Raw genomic sequence first — 16,478 nt, forward strand, 5'->3', positions numbered from 1 at the left:
TTAAAATAAATAAATAAATAAAACATTCACATGTCACATAATTTTCTTCCTAAAAAATCTATCCAAAGGTAAATTAAAGCTGACATAATTTTATTTAAAAGAATAGTTACCACACTGTTATTTAAAATAGTAAAAAATTAGAAGCAACCTGAATGTCTGATAATAGAGATATGGATTAAAATGGTATACTTATAATAATTTTCCCTTATAGTAGTTCCTCCATCCCCTAATTGTAAGTATATGTAGTTATACATGTCTACTATAATTCACCTCCAGTAAACCTAAAGCTCTTATGAAGGCAAGGATGTTTGCTTTAAACACTGACATTTATGTGTTAGACAAGTGTTTAAGGCTCTCAAGAAATATTTCAGGAATAAATTAATATGTAATATTAAAGATGAAAAATCATTCTATATTAAATGGTAAATGCTTATGATATAGTATTACATGGAAAATGGGCAAATATAAGTATATATACAATATGTTCTCAAGCACAGAAAGATTAAGTGAAGACCTGGATTATAAGTAATTTTCTTTTTATACTGTTCTGTGTTTTTCAAATATTTTCTGATGAGTATCTATGAAATTTGGGATCAAGAGAAATTATCTTTAAAATTAAAAAAAAGCCAATATGAACGCAGCTGGTAAGGTTAAAATACAAGTTCAATATCCTTCACCACTGCTTAATAAATGCAAACTAAAAATTAATAAAATGAAAAAAGGCATATTATCCATTAGGGAAATGTAATTCAAACCCACAGTGAGATACTATTTCATACTCACTAGGATGAATATAATCGAAAACATAATACCAAGTGTTGACGAGTTTGTGGAGAAATCAGAACTCTCATTTTTCACTGGTTAAATGTGAAACGGTGCATCTACTCTGGAAACTAATCTAGTAGTTGCTTAAACGGTTAAACACATAGTTATCATATGACCCAGCAACTCCACCATGAGGTATATGCTGAAAAGAAATGAAAATATACATTCAAAACTTATACACAAATGTTCATAGAAGCATTATTCACACCAGCCAAAAGTAGAAACATCTATCCACCAACTGATGGATGGATAAATGTGTCATGTCCATACAACACGGTATTATTCAGTTACAAAAAGGAATGAACTACTGGTCCAGGCTACAACAGGGACAGGACTTGAAAACATCATGGTAAGTGAAAGAAGTCGTTCACAAAGGACATGCTGTATGATTCAATTTAACTGAAATGTCTAGAATAGACAAATCCATAAAAAAAGAAAGTAGATTAATGGTTGACTAAGACTGGTTGGTTTGGGGGAAAGAACGGAGGTGATGGCTAACTCGTACATGATTTCTTTCAGGGGTGATGAAAATGTTCTAAAATTGATTATGATAACAGAAGCACAACTATTAAAAGACACTGAAGTATACTCTTCACATGGGTAAACTATATGGTATGTGGATTATTTCTCAATAAAACTATTATAACTAGGAAATTTATATTATATGTAAACAAAGAAAAAGCTATAAGAGAAACAAAAAAAATTGAGTTCACATGTACGTGTGGCAAATTTGTAATACAGAAAGACCAGCAACACTATAGTCAACAGCCTGTTGGGCTACAAAGGTTTCAAGTGCACTGTGAGTCAAATTAATAACCTAAAAAAGTTTATGAGTTTTAAAAAAACTTATAAATTCCCTGAGCATATTTTTTCAAAGTATATATTTTGTTACTAAATGAAAATATTCACTCCATTTATCCATTAGGTGAATTCTTAATACCTGTTAAAGTTTGGGCATTTTCTAGGCACTGAGAAGGAGAGAAAAGAGGGACTTTCCAAGGGTGTAGAATTTAGTTTTGAAGATAATATATACACACTAAATATTCCTATAAGAGTGTAAAGCAGCATTTACTTCTCCTTTATGTAAGCAGTATTCATTGATTCAGCTGGTGAATTGCCTAGGGTCTACCATCTGCAAGATCCTTGGAATACTTTGGTGAATACAGGAGTCATGGCTCCTGCCCTCAGTATTGACTTTAAATGCTGTGACAAGGTGGGAAAATAACATCACATCTCCACTGACTCCCTTTGTCACCCTTGGTTAGATTTCAGATCATTCTCTCATTACCTCCCAAGAATAAAAAGCAGCATCCTCCTGGCAAAGGTTGCTCTTTCTAGCTCAGCTGTCCCTTATCCGCAACATTCTGGTTCAAATGTCTGAACCACATAATAAAGTAATAATATGAATGGATCTATTGGTTTAACAGAAGTGTTTTCATCACATTCAATTAAAAGCTTTCTTCAGTAATCATGTTTCTACATGTTTACTGAACATTGTTATTTGCTATCTTTAATTATCTCAAATCCAACATATCTAACATGGTAGTCCATAGCATCACCCTAAAACTGGCTCTCCATTTTGACTCTCCTAATTGTTTTAATAATACCACCATCCTCCCAATCTCAAACCCTCACAGTCATCACCGTGTACACCCAGCCCCTGAATTCTTAGGAATCCCCTAGTTGACGATCTCACACACCAAATTCTGCAATAAGCTTTCAATTGGTCTTTCTTGCAACTGATTTTTCCTCCCACCAGTTCATACCTCTGCTGTTTCTCCTGAGGAATGTTTAAGTCATGTAACTTTTTGCTTAGATGATTTTCAGTATCTCCCCTTGACTACTGAGAGAGTCCAAAACCCCAGAGATTTACAAACCTTTATAATTGGATCCAATCCAGCCTTCTAGACTTTGGACATCTTACCACCTCCAAAACCAGTTTTCAATGTCACCCTGACACTTCTGTTGTCTCTTCTCCCACCCGATGATAATGCCTCTTCACAGCCTGGCTACCCATCAAGGCTTCAGGCCTATCTTCTCTGCAGAGCTATCTCAGAAGTGGGCAGTGCACTTATAACAGTGCTTCCCACCTATAACTCTCTGACAGTTAACCCTGTTACTTCATGGTGTGTTATTTCTTTGTATAAACTGTTTGTATGTCTTCTTGTTAGGCAGCTTTCTACATGTCTCTGCCTCATCAACAGTTTGGGTAAATACTACGTTCCTTGGGAATAGCTTCTTTGTAAGACAGCAGAGTGCCTTGTATGCACTATAAACAACACCAGAATCCTAGCATCAGGTTCAGGTAAACTCAGATACTGGGCATTTGATGATCTAAGTCTTCCTGAATTCAAGTCTTGTTTGAGAAGTGCCAAAGTATTAGATGTCAAAGTCTGGTCTAGCAATATAATGCTGTTGGCATTATCCTTTTTATTGAAAGCTCCATGGGAAAGGGGACAGGGACATATGTGCTGTGCCCATCACTGTCTGCGCAACAATGTACACAGCACCCAACACATGCTGTGTGTGCTCAATAAACATTTATTGAATGAAGCCTGAGTATGAAGACACAAAATATTTGTGAAAGTAGTAGACATTTTAATTGATGTAATTCATCCTTCATATGTCGTGAATTTAGAGTTGATAAAGAGACTACATTATAAGTTACCAGGCTATATTAGGCTACGTTAGAAACTACCAGGTACTCTACATGTGAATACATAAAGAAAAACGAATATTTCAAGCAGTTTTTCTTGGAGTATGAGAAATACAGTGAAAGACCTAATTTGTATAAATAATTAGTTGCCTTTCCTGACTATATATCATCTTTTTTTGAGGTCATTTCTGTATTTCTTTGTGATAGAAAAGAAAATTTTCAGATATGGGGCTGATATTAAAAATGTTTCTGTCCAATGCTTTAACTTTCATTACAGTTGACATATACAAATCTATTCAATTATATTAAAAAATTAAGAATAAGAACTATTACTTCAAAGTACAGTAGCTCAACAATGTCATTATTAAAGGCTCTGCTTAGCTTATTTTACCAAGAGATAGTAAATAGATGAGGCTATATAATTGCCTTTTTGAGTGCATAAAATATAACTTCTTTTATATAATAAAAAATCATACCTGTTGATCTCCAAGGAAATGACTTCTCAGTTGAGCTAGACAGAAGGAAAGAAAATAGGAAGCATTTATTTCTTTGGTCATAAAATTTAACTGTGGTCCTATTTTGCATATATTTAATTTTCACAGTAAGTTATATAAGAACATAAATACCTCAAATAAAATTTAAAATTTCCTTTCTGTCTAATTTTTAGACAGTATTAATATTTCCACATAAATATGGGACAAAACTATATTTCTATTGGAAATTAAGGTAAATTATAAAGTGACACAAAATTCTCCTTGAATAAACAAAATAGCACAACAAACTATGATACTCATAGCACTTAAATGATGAACTATACTGTTTTCTAGTGATAATTAATATGAAGACTACACATATAACATATACATTAAAAATGACCAATATTCTATTAAAAAGTGTGTTTTACTTATTTTCAAAAGAAGCAATTTGATACTATACCAGAAATTAACAATATCAGTTTTGAATCGAATGTTGCCTTATAAAATTTAAATCATAGAACTTTACATAAAAAATACAAGGTCTCATAAATTTTAGCTAATATTTTCCTTGGTTTATGGAGTATCTTTCTGAAAAATTTGTGCACAAAAACATATCTATCTGTGCCTCCCTGCTTGCCACCCCCTTAAATCAATATAGAAAATCATGCTGTTAAAGGGACAGTGCAGAATACAGGAACAATAGGATGGACCATTAAGCATTTATTAAATGCTAAATTAAGTACTTCATATATATTATCTCCTTTATGTTATTCACAACAGTCTCATGGATAGGTACATCATCATCTTTATCTTACAGATAAAGAACCATATGTTGGTAACTAGAAGAGCTGGGACCAAATACAGGATGGTCAGATTCCAAAGTCAATGCTCCTAAACACTGTGCTATCTGACAGAACAGCTTGTGATCCCATTTTTGCTTTAAACACACGCATACACATAGACAATATGACTAGAAAGAAGTCTAGGAAAAAAAAAAAACCGCAATGTGTTAGCAGTTATTTCTGTGAGTACAACCATGAGGTATTTTTTTCTTTTCAAACATTTGTACTTTTTATTTTTGAAATCAGAACAAACATATATTCAAGTTTTTTTTTTGAGTGCGTATTACATTCACAGAAAAAGGTGTGTAACTCTGGGCTTGAGGAAATATTCTACAAAATAAAGGATTTAGAACAGGTGAAGGGAGTAATACTTTTAGGGCTATATTTCTAGGATTTTAAGTTCTTGTTGACTCCTTGATATTTTCCCCAAGTCATTATGAAGTTAATGAAACTTGCTGGTTTAAAAGCCTAGATTCAACAAAAACTTCAACTTCAATTTTGTGTGTGACTGGCCTTTTCTTCATTACAGGCACAGTAGTTCACATTCCAGGACCTTGATGGAGCTGCAAGCAGGGAGACAAGTTACCAATGATGTTAGTCAATCAGCTAATGCTAATCTTATCCAGTGCTCTGGTGATGTTCCTTTATCTGATGAACTCTTAATTGATTTCAACAGGGGATAATGGGTAAAAAATGAAACTCTGGTCAAATATCTGTTATGAGGCATCTGTCTTGCTCTTGAGGATAGGTCATCACCATCTTGTGGCTCCAAAAGTGGTTCCCTACAATGAATTTCAATTTCTCTTCGATCTGTTTTTGTTACTTAATTCTATCACCTAAATTAGTTTTCTAAGCATCGAGATTGATATTACCCGTGGTCTCTCAAAAATGATATTTTATGTCAACATTAAGCTAAATGGTAAATCAAATTGCCATCCAGAAATGTTTACTATATCTCATTTCTTGAGGTATCATGAAAGTTTATTATCTTCTGAGTTTGAAACTTACATAAACTTTAATGAAATACCTTTAACAAGATTTTTTTTTACCTTCAAAATTGTAAATTACGGAATAGAATGCCAACTACTTGCTCAGATTGGGCAAGGACTGTGGCTGTTCTGCTCATCTCTTTGTATGAAGTGCTTAGCATATTGCTGGGTACACAGCAGATGTTTAATATGCATTGTTGTTGCAACACAAATTGTGAAAAATACTGAGTTCTTCATTGTTCTGAAAGATCAGTTATCACTTGGTTCAGTCAGGTCAGCTTGTTCTCCCTTAGTCCAAGTAGGAAGTTCCAGTAGCCTCTCTGCGTAACAATCAGGCAAACAGTATTTTTGCTGCTGAAAAGCCTTTGGTTACCAAGATTTAATAAAACATTCTTAGGTGAAGGCAATAGGAAGCCTCAATTATAATTAATGTTCCTTATCTATTTAAGGTAAAAGAATCATTAGAAAAACAAGCTAATAATGAGGATTAAAAATAAGCAGAACATTCCATGGCATATTTTGAATACCACATATTCAGTCCAATTACTTTCACACTCAATTCTATAATTCTGTATAATAACTGGTCACTGTATGTTTTTCAGAACAGTCTATTTCCCTTTTGAACTACTCACTGTAAATGTCTCTCAATTGTTCACTACTTTGGGACTCTGGGGTTGGATAATAAACACATGCAATTTGAAATGCTGTTTTAAGCACTGAATGCAATGCACTTTGGTTACAACAATTAGAGGCAACTTCATGTTAGAAGCACAGGCTTACTTCTTCCTTCTTCCTTCTCTCTCTCCAACCATCTATTCTTAGAAACACTTCCCTAACTTTTATTGAATGTCTACAGTGAGTCTATAGGCACTGTGCCCACAAATGACTCCTTCCCAATTACTCTTGCTACTCTTCTGAAGATGCTAAGCAGCTTGTGTTCTAGGAGCTTCCACTGGAACGTGAAACACATTTTAAAATATATACAGGAACTGAATCATCCATGATAACTTTGTTTCAAAGAGTAGATGAATTCATAATTTTTGATAATTATCAACAATCTTTTAGAATGGAGTTCATTCATAAGCTTGGGACTGTCTGGTCAGATAGTGAATACCAACCAAAAGCAAGTACATTAGCAAATTAATAAATCAAAGCAATTCATTTTAACGTGAAAAATATCAGTTTTGTTTTCAGGAAAACACTATATCTTCATCATACTATTACAGGAAAATATGTAGCAAAACACTGGAAAATTCTATATACTTGTGAAATTAATTTTTCTTATTCACATACTTATAGCGGCAAAGATAGTTTCATTGGAAATTTATGGCCAAATGTCTTTGAAAACTCTCTTTATGTTGGATTTTCTCATATTGAGTGAGAAAATTACCTGCTCATACTCCCCTGCAACCAGACGGCAGGCCAGTGAGTGTGGGCCCACAATAAGCCCTGTGGGGAATGCAGTAGTATCTTGAGCATTTGTGGTGGACACAGCGGACAAAGCACCTGGACACTCAGATTCAGACTCTGACTCTCTGGCTTTCCTAGACATTCCATGAGTTGCTACCCCATAACTTTTAATAAGTTCCTTTTTTGCTTATATAAGCCAGAGAGAATTCAATTATTTGCAACTCAAAATCCTTATTGATGTTATCTTCAAACAAACAAACAAGTCCTCTGAAAACAGCCCAAGCCTCACTCCTTAACCGTAGGACTGTATTTCCAACTGTATGCTAGATATATATAATAACATGCTTCATATTCAACACATTGAAATTCGGACTCTTTGTGGTGATTTTCACTCAGTCACTCAAATTGAAGAGCAGGAAGTCATTTTACTGTTTGTTCTCCTTACTAGTATAAGCTCCATAAGGGCAACATGCCTGTGAAGCATGCCTTGTTCACAAACTACTGCCATAACCTAAAGGCTATCACTCAGTATCAACACACATATGTTTGAATTCATCCCTACTATCACTGACACAGTTAGGGTCTTCAGCCTCTCTTGGCTGGATGATTCTGTCTGTCTCTCTCCTAACTGGTCTTCCTGGTTTTGGTTTCTCACCCTTTCAGGCATCCTTCCATGCTGCTGCTACAGGGATATTTTTTTTTTACAAATACTCATATCTGATGTCATTCTCCTGCTGCTAATGCACAACAGATCCCCAAAGGATAAAATGCAAACATCCTAGTGTGGCAGAGATTCAAACATCTTATGAGAACACAGAAGGCCCTTCACCACCTGGCTCCTTCTAGTTTGCCCTTTCCCATACAAACCTACATTCAAGGCACTTCTAATTGCTTGCAGTTACCTCACACACCATGCTGCTTCTCACTTCCAATGCTATTTTTGGGGTAGAACATGCAGGAACAGAGTCTGGAAATTCTTTCAGAATTATTCAAATTCCAGAATGGTGTATGCAGGTACCATGTAACTATATATATAGTATATCATACACCCACAAAACTGATCACTCTAAAGTTTACCTTCATTTTGCATCGCTTCTAATGATAACATGAATATTTTCACTTAATTAAGTCAGTACCCATTTCCCTTCTGATTCTTCTGCCTGATGTGAGCCAGCCTGCTTTAGTGAACACTAGTGGGTAAACACTAGGGGAAGAAACAGAGGAGAAATGGATGGGGCCACATGGTAACTCTGCTATGCCACTTCCCTCACCTTCTTTCAGGTCTAGATGGGGCTCACTCTGTCATCAGAACATGCAAATTACTAATACTAGTCTGAATTAGAACAGGATCCAAGAGTTACTCCTCTATTGAAAAATAACAAGCTCTCAGCCTAAGGTTACAATATGGTCAAGCTGTATTATTAACAAAATATTTAACTGCTTTATTAACAAAATTATTGTGTTAAATTTTACACATACACACATGTGATATATAGATTCTCATTAATAGCTCAAAAAATAACCTTAGTAGATTAACAAATTAAATTTCACTTAGAACTAATTGGAAGATATCAACTGGATAAATCATTCTAGAAATTGTTTTATTTATGACTAGGGCATGGGCATGTCCCACTGTACCATCTATAGCGTTCTCCCACCTGACAACTAATTATCCTTCAAGAATTTGCTTGAGGATAGTTGGTCACTTCCTCCTTTATGTCAAGAATGTGACAAATTCATTCTATTTTTTCACTTTTCATATGATTATAATTGCAGTATGTGCTTACCTATTTGTTTCCACTACCAAATTGTAGTCTTCTTGGCGTTAAAGATAGTGTATTAAGTCTGCCTGAGTCTAACCAGGAATAGGCAGTGAGCAGGATGCTTAAATAAGTGACAGCTGATCTTAACTCTTTAAGGGTTGTTCTGTTTTAAAGGTTAATACTATGTAATTTTAGAAATTGTTTCGATCATTCTACAAAGGGAGCAGATTCCTCCCTTGACTATGGATCTTTCTGTATCTTACAGGAAAGATGTTTATTGTATATGCCACCTGTATCCATTAAACAAATATTGCTGTTCAACCACGGACATTGTTAGAGATTGGAGATACAATGGTAAGAAAAGAAACCTACAAGAAATGACTCTGCTATCAGCGTCACAGGGCCCACTGTGCTGACTAAAAAAGTACTCATGTATGTTTAACAAACAAAAGTGTGAAATATTTTTTAAAAAACAAAAACAAGACATCTTTCCTTGTACTCATCCTACCCTTGTAAAAGAAGGTACACTGACATTGGGAAACCTGGGTAGGAATTTGAATATGAAATATCCATGAAATGGGGCAACATGAAATGTACTGTCAGATTACAGACTTCACCTTGATTCTCACGGCTCAAAAGTTGTGATGGGCTAGAATAAGCCAGTTTGGGAGACCACCAACATAATATGCTATGTCTGCATGAAATCTGACATTTCTCCTCTCTGGGTTATAACAGACAATATCTTAAATGGTTGCTTGAGCCATCCCAAATGAGAAGCTTTATATGATCTACTTTTTCACGATCATATTGTCTTTTACAATATTTTTTAAATGATTCTTTGGTGTTCCTCTTTTTTAAAAAAAAATTAAATAGAGGTCATTAATAGATGAACACATTGATTATATGCATATTAATCTTTACTATGAAAGTTCCTTCCCCCCCTGCTTTGCAATTATTATTTTTAAAAAATTTTATTTTAAAGATGCATAGTACAATTCAGGATTAGGTATAAAAATGGTCATTGTACAGATAAAGTTTGGGCCTCACTTTGGTCCCTACTTCACCTGGTTTGAGATCAGGTACTCTTATTTAGAAATTTTCTAAAAATGCATTTGTACATTGTTGGCCTGACTTCTCTCACCTTTTTACTCCTGAGTTCCCTATCAGTTTTATTATTGTTTATTGAGCTCTGATCCTAAATTCTAAGTTCCACACAAATGTCTGTATTTCTTCTGACATATTAACCCTTGAATTACAGTTGAAAAAAAATCACGTTTGCAGGTGAAATCTCAGTAGCTTGAGTAGATAAATTCCAAACTGCATTCCTCTCTTTCTCTACCAATTCATTACTGTCTTATTTTCAATTTGTGATTTGCTCATTTTAAAACTTTAAAACTTGGGCTAATTATTCTATTAATTAAAGTTGCTCCATTAGCCAATGTTTAGGTTTTCTGGATTCTAAATCCAGTGTGAAAAGCTCTGGGAACTCTATTAGTTTTTATTTTTATTTGTTTAAATTTTAAAAAATTTTACAATTTCCTTTCTAATCCATTGCCTTAATATTTATGTCTACATTTTAATTTATTCCAAGGTCTACTTCACAGTTAAAAAAAAAAAAAAGAGAAACTTGGTTGTTGGTGTTTTTAATTTTTGGTAATGAATTCACATTGCAATTACTTAACACCTTGTTATCCCCTAGGCATAACAAATTGCTTTTTAATGAACTGCTCCAGAGTCTTAGATATGTTAGTTCCCTGGTCACAAGATATTTCCCCTTATCATTTGGGATTTGTTTCCCCCAGGAATCTGGCAAAATACTAATGATTCTCAGATTTCATTCTCTGCTTGGAGTACTACAGGATAAATTTAAAACAATCTACTATAACTGAGTAATACTTTCTATCTAACACTTAAATTTCCGTATCTTCATTAATTATAATTAAATTAAATCTTCAATTATGATAAGGAGATATATCACAAACTTTAAATTTTTATTTGTCTAGTATGGCTTTGGCTTCCCTTTTAATTAGTTTATTTAAAATTTTGCTCTTTCTCTTAAGGCATTTGTGAAATATTCCATTAGTTTATTTCATGAGTTCTTAGTGAGGTAAAGCTCATTCTGTGCTTCAGCTTTCTTGAGTGCTCTTGAATTTATGCTGAATGCCACGTTTCTAATATAATGCCTGTGGAAATTCCAGGTCTTAAAAGCACTCACCCTGTAAGCAGGTCAATTTTCTCCTTACCCTAGGCCTTGAACTCCTCTTCCAACTGGAATGGTGAGAAGTGGGGTCTAGAAGTCTGAGATGGAATGGAGGGCTCCTTGATGCCAGAAACTGTCTTCTGAATTTCCAAGAACTCTTACCACCTACCAATAGGTAACTGTCAGTTTACAACGAGTTTTGTTTTTCCTGTTTGAGAAACAGGGACCTCAACTGTTCTTTTTAGTTAGATAAGAATTGACTAGGAAATAAATCCTTAATATTAGAGACTCTCTGTCCTACTGCCAGAACAACTAGAATAGTTACAAAAATCAAATAATATATCATGATTATTCTTCCAAAACAGATGTAGATAGCTCTTCACCCTTCTGCCAAGCTAGTTTGGTGAGGTGAAGACAGGAAGGCCGAAACAGGCAATGATTGTGAACTGCTTTGGCTGAAGAAGAGGGAGTTGGAAGGCAAACAGTTATCTCTTCCATCACGTTCCTTACTGCCCTTAAGGAGCTCTGAGGACCGTTGTTTGAAAAATTACTAGCCTAAGCAGCAAGGATTTCTTAACAAAAAACAATCAATCCTTCTTGGTAGTTGACTACATTTTTTGGAAACCTCTTCCAAATTTACTTGTTGTCCATTCACAATCAATCTCAACAAAAACAAAAGCGAAGTCTCTTTCTCCAAATTCATGGTTTTTCACTGACTGAGCTTCTTTACCACACTATCAGACCCTGGACAATTCTCTATTAGATAAAGACTGATTTCTTTCTTCCTGAGAAAGGACTACTTATTAATTCTTCCTGACTTTTCATCTAGATAGTCATTAGTCCTCTTTCTAAGACTATTCCCAAGATCTCAGCAGCCAGGAAAAGTGAAAATGTGACAATAGGCACATGGTTGTAGCTTATTTATCTTGCCCTTGAAAATGTTACATGCCTATAGTTTGAACTAAGTAAGGCATAACAAATGAGACAGGGCAAAGGGTCTCTTTCCATAGTCATTTATATGATCTGAGGGTGACATTGAGGCTACAGAAAAGAAAGAGCACTTGAGTTAAAAATGATGCCCTTTATGTAGTATGTAGCTGTTCTGACCCATCAGCAACTTGGTAGTGGAACTGTCTTCTACTACACCAAGGCTGTGTTGATTCATCTCTTCTCCAAACCCAATCAGTGGTGTTATCAACAGAAAGAGCAAACAAGACAGCTTATAGGCAGGGAGATCAGATACTTTACGGAATGCAGAAAAGGTGAAAGGTCTAGAATCTGACTCATATATTTCCCTCTTTGTGACACTTTACCTGAAAAATCTGGCCATGCTCTCAGAATGTGCTTTTACAATTTTAGTCTAAAGAATCACGAGCAACAGGGACAGTAAAGTGTGGTACAAAAGTGCAGTCTTGGTTTCCATTGGCTGCTAGCAAGTTTGAGTAAAATATGTGCCCAGTCACTGTGGTGAACCTTTTTGGTTTAATTCCTGGCCCTATTTTGTTTTCACCCTTGTTTTCTCAAATTTTCATTCTATCTTTCCCTCATACTACTCTACCATATTTTTAGACTCTTATAACAGCTGTCTAAAATGCATCCCCGGCAAAGGTGCACTATAAATAAATCATATTATGACCACTCTCCTAAAGAGAAAATTGCTAATCTGATGCACAGCAAAAACATTAAAGGAACAGGAAATATAATTCAAATAAACTTCATGGGGACTAGAGGTGAACACATTTCAGAAGATGTTAAATATTCTTTGACAAAAGCATTTTGTGTTAGTGCTTTGAATCTATGAATAAAAGATTCAGAAGACCATATGGGAAAGGGAAGATCAAAAAGGATGTAGTACTAGACAAAAATGAGACAAACAGTTCCCTCTAGTATCCCCATATATTATACAGGAAGCACAACTTCTGTTTGAGCCCCATCCCACAACAGGTGTTCCAACTAGTCAAAGTAGACATCAGAATAGAAGGTTTTCTAACATTTCAGTTGACATTTGAAAGAGTGAAAGCAACTGAGATGAAAAGAGTCAAATGGTTAAACATCAGACTCTCTTCCTAAATATTTTGCCATAACCTAGGATCCTATTTAAGCAGAATCAGCCTTGAAATAGGTTGGCTACTAGAAATTGTGACCATGGTCTACAAAATGCTATTGTCTCCCTAATTTCTATTCTTCTGAACCCTCCAAAAGGAAAGAACAAAAGAAAATTTTTTTCTAATTTAAAATAAAAAAGAGTACATAAGTATGCTCTTTTATTTTAAAATTGCATAAAACAATCTAAATCTTATATTTTTAAATACAGCAGGTGCTGGTAAGGAGCAAGAAAAAGGTCTTGCTTTTCTACTTGCTCTATGTGAGTCAGTATTAACATGAGACTAAACTGAGGATCTAAAACCCTTAAAATTCATAATTAGATAAATAGCTTATTTATAATGCATATAATTTAATTTCATATATTACTTAGGATTTTAAATGCTTCGAATTGGCTATGTAAAAATTTACTTAAAAGGAATTTTAAAATATCATAAACCTAAATTTTTGATTAAATATTCCCACAATCATATACCCTGTTTAGTTTCTTTTTTGAGTTGACAATCTCAGCTGCGTAGGCTGGAGTACAGCAGCATGATCATGAAAATTCTGACTCACTGCAGCCTCAACTTTTACCTCAGCATCCTGAGCGGCTGAAACTACAGGCATGTGCCAGCACGACTGGCTAATCTTTTTGATTTTTTTTTTGTACAGACGAGGTTTCATTATGTTGCCCAGGTTGGTCTTTATTTCTGGGCTTAAACAATCTACCCGCCTTGGCCTCCCAAAGTGCTGAGATTGTAGGCATGAACCATCGTACCTGTCCACTTGTTTGGATATTTAAAAGTAAATGGTTTATTCACATATAATTCTTTGCTATTCATGTAAAGGTACTATCAAAATTTGGTGTGTGTCTAAAGAATGATATTCATTTTCTGTCCTTGGATTTAATTTTAATTTTTTTTAAATCAATATTTTTTATTATGATATTGTGGGGTACAGTTAAGGGTTAGGTATACAAATACGTTTCATTCAGGCACCCTGTTGATAAGAGGTGTTTCCCCATCCCCAGACAGATATTTGCTACTGTTAATCGCATCTCCCTCCCCCCCATAGTTTCCCACTACTGTCAGTCATTTTCTTATAGTTTAATTTTAATTTTTTTTTTTATCAGTATTTTTTATTATGGTTTTGTGGGGTACAGTTAAGGGTTAGGTGTTTTAAGAACAGTAAAGTTTCTTTAATTCTCAGAAGAATCTTATTCTAGCTATGAATGTAAAAAGGACAAACAAATGTATTTCTTAAATTTCTGATTTGTTTAAAACAAAACAAAACACTTTCTCACTGTAACAGCGTTTTCAGCTCTTGATTCACGGACAAGCACCATAAGTAGCTGTTCTAGAGCCAAAGGAGGAATGAATTCAAATGTGGGACAGAGCACAGACCCAGAATCATCAATAACTGTCCCGGAAAAAAGAATAGACCCATAAGGATACCGTCAATAATCTGCGCAGCACATACTACATTTCTATGTAGTAAGACATCTGGAACCTAGAAAAGTGGTTCTAGAATGCTTTAAATCCCTCTTGAAAACTCTCATGGATCCCTAATTTGTTCCATATCCTTTACCCACCACCTTTGTTTTCTTCCCTTCCTTATTTATCTAACACACAAGCCTATTAGGAATGATGATAATGAAGGGTCAGTGTAAAGTATTTTAAAAGTGTTCTTGATACATAGTGGGCATTCTATAAACACTATTCAGTGGATGAACAGATGTCCTTCTGAATAGACAAGCTGAGGGGTTGGTCAAAACACTTAAATTTCTGGTTTTCATGTCCAGCTTTCTTCTTTTGATCACTATGAATCCAAAGAGAACAATAGTTTAAAACAGGACAGGGGAGGCGGCTGATCAGCTTAACCTTCCTTCCCCCCTTTATTTCTCTTTCCTGTTCACTGCCATAATGAATCGACATATTCATGGGAAAAGCATTATGGATAATATACAGCATTTTCTGTAAATTCATAATTAGGCGAATAAGTGGTTTTTATATAAATTTTTGAAAAGAATATTCATTACTGAGACTTTAAGAAATGCAACTATGTTAATTTTATAAAAATGAAATAAATATGGTTAATTTTTAAAACACGGTTTCCGTTGGAAAAATCGAGCTAAATCACCTAACGTTTTAAAAACTTTTTGTTATGCAACATTTAAAACACAAACAATAAAAAACAGTACAACAAACCTCTTATCTATTACCCAGCTTCAACACAAAAGTGATCATATGGTCAAACTTATTTCGTCTATACCTTCATCCATCATTTTCTCTGTATTACTGGATTATTTTGAAGAAAACTCAGACATCTTATCACTTCGGAAGTAAATACTTTATTTACTTATTTATTTTTTTTTGAGTTGGAGTCTCACTCTGTCACCCAGACTGGAGTGCAGTGGCTGCTCCCGGCCACCACAGCCTCGACCTGCTGGGCTCCAGCGATCCTTCCGCCTCAGCCTTCCAAGTAGCTGGATCTACAGGGGCGCGCTACCATGCCTGGTTAATTTTTTGATTTATTGTAGAGATGGGGTCTCGCCAAGTTGTCTAGGTGGGTCTTGAACCCGTGGGCTCAGGCAATCCACTCACCTCAGCCTCCCAAAGCACAGGATTACAGGCTGAACCACTGAGCCCAGCTAGAAGTAAATACTTTAAATGTATCTCTAAATACAGATACTTTAAAAAGAACATAACCAAAATTTTAACACACCAAAAAAATTAACAGTAAAAACCTTAATATCAACAGATATCTAAGTCTATATTTATATTCCCCGTTTCAATTTTTAAAAACAGTTGGTTTTTAAAGGAGAAAATCAAGGTCTATATGTTGCATTTGGTTGCTATGTCTCTAAAAAGAAACTCCTTTAATGTAGAGCTTCATCTCCCCCTCCCCCCTTTTTTAAAGCTAACTGAAAGTATTTCATTTTTCCTGTAGAATCCAAGCCTGGAACTAATTAATGCATCAGCACAGTATCATCTAACATATTCCGCTGTCTCCAGTATTTCCCATAAACTGGTATTCATATCTAGATGTTTAAGCAATCTTTGGGCAAGAACATACCGTGAGTGATGTTATGAATTTCTCTTTGCAACTTATCAAGTTATCATAATTTCTGGTTGTCTCCCTTTTTGCGATATAAACATAAAAAAAACAGTGGGTTCAGGTGCTATCATCTTGATCCATTCACTGTAAAATTTCCCACCTTCTTTCTAGTTGA

At 34.7% G+C, this 16,478-nt stretch overlaps 1 protein-coding gene across 5 annotated transcripts in view; it reads right to left on the minus strand.

Annotated features, from left to right (window-relative positions):
- Positions 1–16,478, minus strand: part of PKP4 (plakophilin 4) — a 106,396-nt gene that overhangs the window by 74,762 nt on the left and 15,156 nt on the right. For all 5 annotated transcript variants that reach the window (XM_008059920.1, XM_008059921.2, XM_008059922.1 and 2 more), the window contains exon 2: positions 3,958–3,992. The gene's annotated coding sequence lies outside the window, so the exon portion shown is untranslated. The remainder of the gene's footprint in view (positions 1–3,957; positions 3,993–16,478) is intronic.

Source organism: Carlito syrichta, unplaced genomic scaffold (genome assembly GCF_000164805.1).
Source record: "Carlito syrichta isolate Samal-C Ts95f unplaced genomic scaffold, Tarsius_syrichta-2.0.1 Scaffold304443, whole genome shotgun sequence".
Taxonomy (NCBI): domain Eukaryota; kingdom Metazoa; phylum Chordata; class Mammalia; order Primates; family Tarsiidae; genus Carlito; species Carlito syrichta.